Here is a 12,151-nt window from a genome sequence, read left to right as displayed (position 1 = left end):
TCCCTAATGCCAGGTGCAACGGTCTGCAGAGGCGATTTTGAGAAAAAAAAAAATGCCACTGCTAACAGCAGCCAACACACAGCTATCAGTGGCCCTAATAAGGACCTTTGGGGGGTCTTGAAGCCTACACTAACTACCAATTCTTTCCCTACAGCAGCTCCGGTATAAACAGCACTGTCCCTCATCTAACTCACACCGCATCTGAGGCGAGCCGCGGGAGGGGCCGACTTTTATATTAGGCGAACACCTGATCTCGCCAGCCACTCACAGCAGGGGGGTGGTATAGGGCTTAAACGTTGCAGGGGGAAGTTGTAATGCCTTCCCTGTCTTTCAATTGGCCAGAAAAGCGCGCTAACGTCTCAGGGAAGGAAGTGAAAGTAACCAGAACACCGCATCGTGTTCGTTACGAATAACGAACATCCCGAACACCCTAATATTCGCACGAATATCAAGCTCGGACGAACGCGTTCGCTCATCTCTAGTTGTCATATATTTAGTAACAAGCATTAATACTGGACAGCCTTGGGGCTTTTGTTAGGCCCAGAACTGAAATTACAAAGGTGATCCTCCCTTTCATGGCTGAGATCGTCTGTGTGCTGACCATCCTGCCCAAGGATTATGGAAACAGCCAAGGTGGTTGTCTTAGATTGTTTCTATAACTCTCATAGGAGTGAATGGAGTTATGGAAACTTCACACCTCAATGTGCTACATTTTTGCTGTAACTCCCATTCACTTCTCAGCCGCTTCCGTAATGCCAACCACCCTGGGCTGCCGCACGCAGGCAGAACAATAATCCGGCGGCCATTCTAGAGATAGGTGTTGGTCCCAGCCATTTCTCTAATCCCAACCCTTAGTACAGCATGGGGGCTGTCAATCATATCTGCTATCCCTTGGGTATATGTTTGAGCTACAAATTTATGGGTAGGGGTTGAAAGGGTTGTCTCATTGCTAAAACCTGTTACCACATACCAAGTCATATCATTGTCATAGAGGACCGTTCTTCAATGGATAGGTGAGAAGTGTTTTAGGCTGGAATACCCCTTAGAGAAAATTGTAAAAAAGGAAGGAAATTTCAAAAATAATCAAAAATTGTGTTTACCACTGATATACAAAATCAGACCATGCAATTGGTGCTTTACATTTCTTGAACAGCACCACCTGCTGGGAAATGCAGTACTGCATTGACTAGTACTGCGGCCACTTCAGTTTAAGGATTTGTGTAGACTCTGCTGTCCCCTCATACACAATCAGAAAGGGCTGGTATATCTAAGAGTATTGCCGGGGGAAGGTGATGCAGTAGCCCCAAGATCTGGAGGGCTGGTGGAGGCTCGAACTCGCAGGCGGTGGCGATATGGGATATACTTTCCTGAGGCCACCTGAATGCTCAGTAAATGTTTAAAAAAAGTGCAACAAAATAACAAACAGTAAAAGTAATTTTGTCAAATGGAAAATTATACAAAGAGTCCAACCCATGTGCCAGGTTAAGCGAATAAACAGTCAGTCCTTCCTAGTCCTCGGATAATAAAGCACCCTTAGGGCAATAACACAGTCCAATTAGCCAAATAGCGGGCCCTTTCATATAGGGTTATTGTCACTAAGGCAGGTAGAGGGAGGAAAAGACAGCAGGCACAGTCTAAGTGGAAAGAAATCTTTCTGGTTCTCTAGATGCTGCTGCTCAGCTTTATCTTCTCCTGGAGCCAGGAGCTCAATGTCCGTAGGGTTGCAGATTTCCTAACAAGCTGCCATAAGGAGTATCCCCTGCCTCTCAAGTGCAGCCTAGCTGCTTTATACACTTACGGAAACTTCCTGTCTCTTTGCTCAGACTTCCTCACTGTGCTGCCCCCCCTACTTAAAAGGAGAAAGCACTATGACCAGAGAAACATATATATCATCATCAATATCCTGCACAACACATCCCAAACATTCCCAAGCCATACGTCATTACTTCAAGTAGAGGGAAAACCCTCCAAAAATCATGTCTTGAAGCCCATCTCCTAACAAGACCTCAACTGATCCAGTTTTATTATGCATGAATGGCATGTCACCGCTGAGGCAAGTGATTCACTGAGTGGCCACGTGAGCGATGCACAGCATGTATCCACTGCAGTCTCTTTCGGGATCAGACCAATGTGAACCAGAGTGATGGGGCTACAATGGAAGGGCCACCAAAAAGGTTAGTATAGTTTTTTCTGTTTATTTTAACCTATTATTCACCCTGGCAATTTTTATACACTCAAAAATCTTTTTTAATATCCCACAAACGTTTCTCCTTTCACTTACTGTGTAAAGAAATGATCAAAGCAGATCCAATGGTCAAACACTCACTGATGATCAAGTGATGGTGTAATGGCCTATTCTACTACTAAACTATTACTAATTACAGAGTTGTACAGGACATAAAAAATATGGCTGCCACACTGGCTGGGCGGTATATTGGAGCTGAGCCCCATTGACTTTAAAGGAATGTACCACCAGAAAATGACTTGTAGTATAAAGCAAGTTTCTTTGCTAAAAATATTTTCAAAGATTTTATGGTGTGTTTTTTTTAAATGCATGCAGAATCCATAATTTCCTATCCCGTCATATGAGACCGGCCTAATAGTAAATCGCTACCTTTTTATTATGTGACCGGGGACCGCTCAACGACCCCACCAGTCACTGCTCCAGGCTATCGGCGACCTATGGAAGCCGGAAGTAAGGATATTTTAAATTTCCCAGGCCCTCCCCGACTCCTGCGCATGCGTCTGGCATTTTGCTGACAGGCGCACACGCAGAATCCGGGTAAGGTCCGTGGAGGAGGATCACGTTGGGGTTCAAATATGGAGGCCTCCAGTAAAAAGTTTCATCTACTCTCACCAATTGCATCGGTGAGGGGAGATGAAACTTCAACTTTTTAAAAACCTTTACATGATCGCCGTTATCCATTGGATAATGGCGATCACATGACCAGGGACCGCTTACCGCAGTTCCCCCGTGACACCTTCAGGCTCTCGGCTACCTTTGGTAGCCAAGAGAAGGGAGATTTTAAATTTCCTGGGCAATCCTTGACTTTTGCGCACGCGTCCACCATTTTGCTGACAGGTGCATGTGCTAAAGCCAGGGTAAGGTCTGTGGATAAAGATCCCATTGTGAGACAAATCTGGGGACCTTAGTTATGTAATTTTATCTTCCCTCTTTGATACGATCCGTAAAGGAAGATGAAACTAACTTTTTAAACTTTTTATTTTAACTCTTTTTAGCTTTACATTATCACTGTTATCCCATGGAAAACAGTGATCATGTGACCGGGAACCACATACAGTGGTCCTCGGTCACATCTCCTTGCACTTGGCTATCTTTGACAGCCAGATGCAGATAGATTATAAATTGGGCGCATGCGTAGAAGCCAGCGGCGGGTCTAGATCGCCGCGGGACATCATGGAGGACAGGAGTGAGTATTTCCAACTGCCCGCATCCGATCTATGAGGCAGCTGAAACTTTGACTTTTTTAAACTATTTTTTTACTTTTCCGTGATCGCCAAAAACCATTGGATACTGGCAATCATGGGCTTGGGACCGGTCACCACGGTTCCCGGTGATATCTCCTGCCTCTCGGCTATCTTCAGGAGCCAGGAGCCCGAAGATTTCAAATCTTCTGGGCAAATTAGGCTTCTGCGCGTGCACGTGACGTAATACGTCTGGTACGCATGCGGAAAAGACTGGCATCAGGTCCCGGAGGACCAGGTCGCCACGGGACATCACAGAGGACAGGGGTGACTGTGTTTAGCTTTCCCCACGGATCCGATCAATGAGGGCAGCTGAATCTTTAACTTTAACGTTTTATTTACTTTTATGCGATTGTCATTATCCATTGGGTAGTGCCAATCGCATTGCCGGTGGTGGGTGGGGGGGACCCCTTGCAGCCCCCCACGACAGCTCCATGTTGTCAGCTACCTCCAGGAACCGACAGCATGTAGCTGTCATGCCCACAGCCCACGGGGCTTTAATCCTCAGGGGATGCATGTTTTTACGCCCCTGAAGATAAAAGCCCACTAAGCTAGAACATCAAAAGGCAATGGGGCAGTCACTAAGGGGTCAAAAAACTTTTTTATATATATATATATATATATATTACATACAGATGGACAGATGTGGTGCCTAAGGAAGAAGGGAGCCGTGTTCTTCTAAGCCCTTTAAGATGGCAATACTCCTTTAATTTTCACAGTATTTTTTTCATTGTTTTATGCATTTGTTTTCTAGAAAAGAAAAAAAAAACCTTATAATATTGAATTTTAGAATTAATTTTCACCAGTATAACTTTTTCATAAATTATAAATTTAATTTTTTTAGCCTGCTGAGAAAAAGAACACAGAGTAAAGCTACGCTCTATGGGTGGTCCAAGCTTTTATTAAAAAAGACAACTAAAAATGTTACTGGCTCTCGTAAATACACTTTTTAAATTTATCTGTTTGGCACATAAGAGTCAGCAGATGTTACATACTGAATGCCGTCTATTACGCTTCTACAATTCTGCCATTTACATATCAGTCATGTTTTTATAAACCTTAATTTCAGAAGATAATTGACTTAATGGAAATTTTTACCGCTGGTCATTTTGAAGATAAAGCTTTTTAAAGTGGATTTCCAATTATTTGTTCAAATCTTCTTGTAGACATGTTGTGAGGCTGCGCTTCCCAAACAAGAGCCATTATTTAAATAACACATGTCATACAATATTTTCATAGTTTAATAAACAGAAACATTAAAATGAATTTGCATTCTTAAATCCAAAAAATATGTTTAATCAGTCATGTGGTTCCTGGTTATTAACCCTTTGCAATCCAATTTTGGATTCACGATTTCCTAGGGGGTTTTCTCTTTCTGCCATTATACAATGGCACCACCTGCTGGCTAAAGTCAGTACTGTGGTATTGGACATGCTGGAGAGGCCCCCAACAACAGAGTGGCCTGTAATATACAGTAAGAATACCCTGCCGGATGTCTTCTGACATCGGAAGCTGTACAGCCTTCAATCAGATTGTCTTTAGACGTCAGACAGTGGATTGGAAAGGCTTAAAATGTTCATTTCCTATCTGTAGTAATGCAGATAGCTATGCTAACTACAGACAGACATAGAAATAAGACAGAGTAAGGCTGGCTATATATGGGACAACTATTGGCCAAAGAATCGCGCAAATTAGGGATTTTCAGTGATAATTGTTTTGTGTAAATACGGGACTCAAGAGGGAACTCAACGAGAAACCACTCATAAGTTGACACTTTGTTTCAGCTCACTTCTTCCGTGGCCTCCATGTTCCCAGCACTTTAGCCTTGTGATTTGGTCTCCTAGGGAGTATTAAAATCAAAAGAAGTCTACAGGAGTCTACAGAAGCCATTGCATGAGTCAGACGTGATCCGCATCGTGTATGGCAGGAGCTTGACTACAAGGTCCGTGTGTATCGAGTGACAAAAGAGGCTCATGTTGATCACTTCTGATGGGGAAAACATTTTTGAAGTTGTGCAATAAAATTTTAGGAGTTTCTGTTTCCATTTCTATCAAATTTATGCATCCGAGTGTCACTAAATGTGAGTTATGGGGGGTTCCAAATCGGGAAGATCATTTGTAATAACCCTGTATATCTTTCATTGCACTTTATGACATGTACATCAAATGCCCCATTTTATTCGAACTATATGATATGTCCAAATTCTGTTACATTGTATGCTAATATGAGGTATGTGAAATTTAAGTGCCATCCCGCTGTCTACTGTCAGGTTTTGAGAAAGCACGAGGATACAGAGAGGTTTCTTTCATGATGTAAGTATATTGGCCCATGTCCTTATGGGATAGGCTTAACTGGGTGTCACTGATTTGTAACTTTACTATTAGAGATGAGTGAGCGTACTCGGCACATGCCCCTTTTTCGCCCGAGCGCTGCGATTTTCGAGTACTTCCGTACTCGGGTGAAAAGATTCGGGGGGGCGCCGTGGGTGAGTGGGGGGTTGCAGCGGGGAGTGGGGGGGGGAGAGGGAGAGAGAGAGGGCTCCCCCCTGTTCCCCGCTGCTACCCCCTGCTCCGCCACGCCTCCCCTCCACCCCCCGGCGCCCCCCGAATCTTTTCACCCGAGTACGGAAGTACTCGAAAATCACAGTGCTCGATCGAGTAATTACTCGAAACGAGTAGGTTCGCTCATCTCTATTTACTATATATATGTGATTTTTTAACACGTTTGTATGCTTGATAAAAAAATGTTGGGTCGAAACGTTGCTGTCTCTCCGTATATGAAAGAATAAAGATTTTTTTCTATTTTTGCACCACATATGTTGTCATGTCCTTTCTCTATTTAGTTCTAAGATTGGATCCTGGGATTCTGGTTCCTGTGTGGTGTTAGTGACTCTATTTTGTATGCGGTAGCCATCTTGTATGATCCTTCATACATTGCCATTTTCCTTTTAAAATAAGAAACTATGGATATTACATGGTTGTTCAAAACGCCTTGAGTGAATAGCCGAGGCCGGAACTACCGGAAGATAATAAAAAGGCCTCTGAACTGGCCCCCATGTCCCTCGCTGTTCACATATATTTCAAAATATTTTTTCTAAACAACTTATTGTTTACTATTACTGTACTTCTGTGTTCTGAGAAGCCAATCATATATGATTGTACTGCACTGCATTTGTTTTGTATTTTAGATGTTAAATTCCTTATCTTGCATATTCATATCTTGTTTATGTTTTATCGAAAAATGGTAATTAATGCATTATAATAAATTTGAATGATTGTAATCGAAGCATGTGCCTCTAGAAAAACTGCTGCCTGTCAATCAATAGCTAGATAACTTTTAATCACGTCCAGCTCGGCTATTCCCTAACTGAATTTGGTCCCCAGAAGCATATTGTATAGCAAATAGATGTATTTACACTAACAGTGGCTTTACATCAAGTTGCTCCACTGAAACTAGTCTTCAGGATAGTGCTGTTGGCATCACCTCTATAGGTTTTGAGAGAGCGTCGTAGGATGGGCTATGAGCTTGCCTAGGTACTCTTAGGACTCTTTGCACAATTTTCTCATGATGCAAGAGTGAGTGAAAATGCATGATTATGAAACCAATGATTTTCAATTGTTTAATTCTCATTTGCAATGTTTTTACTACTGCAATGCTGAGTGGAAAGAAAATTGCAGCATTTCCTTTCTTTTCGCGATATTGCCCATTGTTTCGATGGGGCTGATGGCAGCAGCTCTGGCTCCATTAAAATCAATGGGAGAAAATAGCGATCTCCTGCCGCGACAGTAACAGCCGAGGCAGGGGTGAAGAGAACCTCCGCAGGGATGTGAGGCTGTTTCCATGTGAGAACACCTGGCATCCAAGGGTTTTCAGAATGATTGTTAGGGCAATATTACGCTGTGAATCATGGCCCGATATTACTCTCTCCAGTGTACAGAAGCCCTTATAGTATATGTTCCATTCAGATAATACTCAATGGGTGTTGTAGCCTTATCCATCAGCTATCTCTAACTATTATTCGATGCATCAGAGAAGAAAACAACAAGAAACACTCATGTGATGTTTTCAAGCTCTTCTAAAACACTTTATTATTGCAGAGTTTATATAGCAAAATGTCTAGCACTTGTCAGGAGTCAATCATGGGCTACCCCGCCCCGTCAACATCCAATCAGAATTCAACAAGCATTTCATAGCAAGTCATCGTAAGTTTATATCTAGTGCCCATTCATAGCTGCGTGAGGATAGAAAATTCTTTTATACATTATGAAGAAAAGAAATAGAATCTCAGCGCCTCCAAAGATATATAAAATTATAAATATAAAGGTTGGTGAGTGAAAACTCACCTGGTGCACAGTGCGCTCCTAATTAAAGGAGCCACCGGCACCCGATATCCACGTTTGCCTTTAGAAAGATCCTGGTCTTCAATCCTGTGTCTGCAGGAGAGACGTCCCGGGGTGTAAAGCCTTCAGGCTTCCGATATCCAAAGCGGTAAATACATTATACATTATGTTCTATTGCAACTGAAACAGTCCTTGAAAAATATGTTCTGTACATAAGCAAAGAAAGAATGCCAAAGTATCTAGAAGTATAATTATGAATACAGGAACATTTGTTAAAGAAGAATTAATTATTATAAATTGTATTTTTCTTGTGCGTACAAACTGGCCAAAGGAATGATGTGCGTTTAAACCATTATTCTTAAGCTACTTTCACAGTACTTTCTTCCATCACTATGTCTGCTGTAAACACTGACAATTTGGAATGAAAGAGTTTATTGTGTTCCTATCTGCTGAAGTGGTGAAGAATTTTTATTTTCTGTATGTGCCTGGACTTTGTAACTTTTGCACCTCTCAAGGAGGGAGGGATTGCCATATTCAGTTTTTCCCAATATACAAAACTCACAGCAGGCGGCCATTCTTACTGATACAGACATACAATGGCAGGTAAAACACCACATCTCAGCAGCATGCAGATTGCTACATGGAGGAGCATTGCATAGGGGCAAAATACTGATGAGCAACCACACCTGCCACATATTGGGTGAAGTGGCTGCCTAGTATTATGCTTGTAGATAAAAAAAAAAACACAGGAATAACTGGAGTAATGCAATGAAAAAGGGTGTGGATACACTCATCAATTTCTCTGTCGTCAGGCGTTCACAACAAAAGCAATAAGGCAGCGTATCAGCCCAGCAATCCATGAGGAAGCATTTGTTATCCTGCATAAACAATGGACGATGAGCTGATCGCTCGTCGTTCAGTGTAAATTGCTGCTGTTCAGTACTGAACGGCCGCTATATTATGTCAATGGAGTGGGGCGGGGGAGCGAGAGGAGAGAAATCTCCTGAAGCCTCCCAGTTGTGAGCCAGCGATACTAGCAGGTGAATGGGAGCTAGTATGTGTGGAGACGAGTCTCGGGCATTGTTTGCCCGAGTTTCGTCCCATCTAAGAGGGCCTTTAATAGTGTATTCTACATTATTTTATAATGTTGTCACCATTCATTCTAATCTTGCTGGAATGATAATGAGATAGACTGAACATGAGTCAACAATGCACTAGCCAAACAGGCAAACACAATTCTGGGATGTAGTAAGAGAAGCATAGAGTCTAGATCCCGTGAGGTCATTATCCTCCTCTACTTTTCCTTAGTCAGACCTCATCTGGTATACTGTGTCCAGTTCTGGGCACCCCACTTTAAAAAAGAGATAGACAAACTGGAGCAGGTTCACAGAAGAGTTACCAGGATGGTGAGCGGTCTGCAAATCATGTCCTATGGGGAACGGTTAAAGGATCTGGGAATGTTCAGCTTGCAAAAAAGAAAACCTTGTAAACCTGTCACATGGGCTTCTAAAGAATTGGTTGCAGGGGTCATGTAGTTAAACAACCCACATGAATGGTGCAATGCTGGGAGAGCGCGGTGGGGAAGCATTGTGGCAGCGGGAAGTGTGTACTAGGTTTATGCTTTTATGTACTCTGCATCCCCCTACTACCATCAAGGTCCCTCACGGTCACCAATTTACCATTTTTTTTAACAAAATATATTTCCCTTTAATTATGAATTGCCAGTTGGCTCAAGTCTGTTGGCCAAGTAAACTTAAACGGGCTATGCGAGGATTTACATTTCTTACCGACACCACTGTCATGTGGTATTGCAAGCGCCTAGTGTCGGTGATGTCATGGGTGAGGGACAGGCTTTCGGCTCACTATAATTATTAAGCAAGCCTCTCTTTCTATTATTTTATCGGTATAATGTAATTACTGAATTGACCTAAAATAAAGTAAAACAAATTAAAGTCTGTTTCAACAACTTGATCAAAGATTCAAAATAAGATTGAAAATACTAGATGAAAGCAGCACTGTCACTTCTTTATAAGTCCTTGAATTAAGATAATGCAGGATTGCTAAGAGCCCTATATAAAACTACAGATAAGGTAGAGTTCAGACCACGTTTTGGTCTTTCAGACTTTCCATCCTGACATTCCAGTTGAATCACTGAAACAGTATTCAAACAGAACCCATAACGGAACTGTTGACCTTAATTAGGCAAACAAAGACCAAAAGTGCAAACTTTGGTTTCCACTTGGAGGACACATAGTTGACTATGCTATGGTGACCTGCAAAAATAATTGGACACCTGAGCAAGAATCAAAAGTAGTATTCATTTTCATATGTTAATACTTAGTGGGGCTCCTTTGCCCCTAATGACATTGGATTAGAGATGAGCGAGCGTACTCGGATAAGCACTACTTGCTCGAGTAATTGGCTTTATCCGAGTATCGCTGTGCTGGGGGCTAAAGTTTCGGGTGCCGGCACGGAGAGGGGAGCTGCAGGGGAGAGCGGGGAGGAACGGAGGTAAGATCTTTCTCTCCCTCTCTCCCGCCCGCTCTCCCCTGCTCCCTGCTGCGACTCACCTGTCAGCCGCAGCAGCACCCGAATCTTTAGCCCCGAGCATAGCGATACTCAGATAAAGCCAATTACTCGAGCGAGTAGTGCTTATCCGAGTACGCTCGCTGATTTCTACATTGGATACTTTCCATAGCATACTTTCTACTAACTTCTGATACACTTGAGCTAGTATTTCTCTCCATTCATCCTGCAAATGTCTGGTGAGTTCTCTCAAGGAAGTCTTTTCATTTTGTCCTTACAATTATTATTATTTTTTAGGATGCTGTCTCTCATCAGACACATGGAATAGCCATAGGGACGATGTGCCCACAGTCATATGCAAATCTATTCCTTCGATGGTAAGAATCCACTATTGGCTTCTCGGATACCCTGCATTTATACACTAATCATATTCTTTGATGACATACTTACCTCATAGGACAGCAGCATCACCCTATTTTTGGAATTTATTACCGTGTTAAACAATGACATGCCCATTAGAAGGGAATGCTTGGTAATGATTGGCGTTCACTAAAGTGGCACTCGGATAGGTACATAAATCAGACCATCAAGGACTCTATCCATCTCATGGAGTTCTGAACACTCATTTTGATTGGCTGTTCATACACCAGGGGTACCTACCCATGTCCATCTAATTGTTCGGAGTGACCAGCTTGTGAGCATATAGCTTTTTTACCCTGAGAATGCACGTTTGTGGTGAAACATGTCAGGGGGGAGGGGTTGGGGGGGGGCAGGGTTGATCTTTTAACTGCAGGGATTGCTGAGAGTTGTAGAACTCTCAGTATTTAGATGATTCTTGTGTTGCAGACTAGAAATACATTCCTATTAGAGATGAGCGAGTATACTCGGTAAGGCACATTACTCGGGGGAGAGCGGGGAGGAACGGAGGGGAGATCTCTTTCTCCCTCTCTCCCCCTCGCTCCCCGCCGCTCCCCGCCCCCCGCCGGCCCCTGAATCTTTAGAGACGAGCGGGGAGATACTCGGCTAAGGCACTACTCGCTCGAGTAATGTGCCTTAGCGAGTATACTCGCTCATCTCTAATTCCTATATTTCTAGTTGGGATACTAGTATCATGCTGATTAGGCTATGTGGGCCACTACAGTCGTCAATCTTTTCATTGCTCAAACGTTGGGAACTATGCAGACGTGACCCACTATTACGAGGGTTAATGACCAAAGTAAAAATTAGGAAGACTACAGGATTACTTTTTCAATCTAAGTAATGATACAGAAACTTTGAAAAGCAAATAATCAATAATTGCCTAAGAATGTATTTAAATCCTCATTATCTAATGATTTGATAACAATAATCGTTATTCCTATACCACCAACATATTGCACAGCACTCTACAGATCAGAATGTCTATGCAACGACAATCAGACATTACATACATTATTAAAGTAAACAATGGGAACAATATGGGGCTTGGGGGTCCTGCTCACAAGAGTTTACAATCTATGCGGAAATATGACAGAGGGCCCTGCTCACAAGAACCTACCGACTGAGGAAATAGTGATGACACAAGAGGTAGCAGTGCTGGCTCTGTACAATGGTCAGCCATCTTTTAAATAGGGCAGTATACATAAAGCTGCATGAGCTGCTCACCATCCGCTATCTGTGTATGTACGGATAGGATGTGTATGGGGTGTGGGGGAAACAGTGGGATGAAGAGGTCAGATTTTGAGGGAGAACGCAGAAGGGTAAATGGAGATGAGTAAGATTAGGGAATGCAATATGACTGTTTAAAAATATGTATTGTG

Source organism: Eleutherodactylus coqui, chromosome 1 (genome assembly GCF_035609145.1).
Source record: "Eleutherodactylus coqui strain aEleCoq1 chromosome 1, aEleCoq1.hap1, whole genome shotgun sequence".
In the NCBI taxonomy this organism is placed as follows: domain Eukaryota; kingdom Metazoa; phylum Chordata; class Amphibia; order Anura; family Eleutherodactylidae; genus Eleutherodactylus; species Eleutherodactylus coqui.
This window is presented reverse-complemented; position numbering follows the sequence as displayed.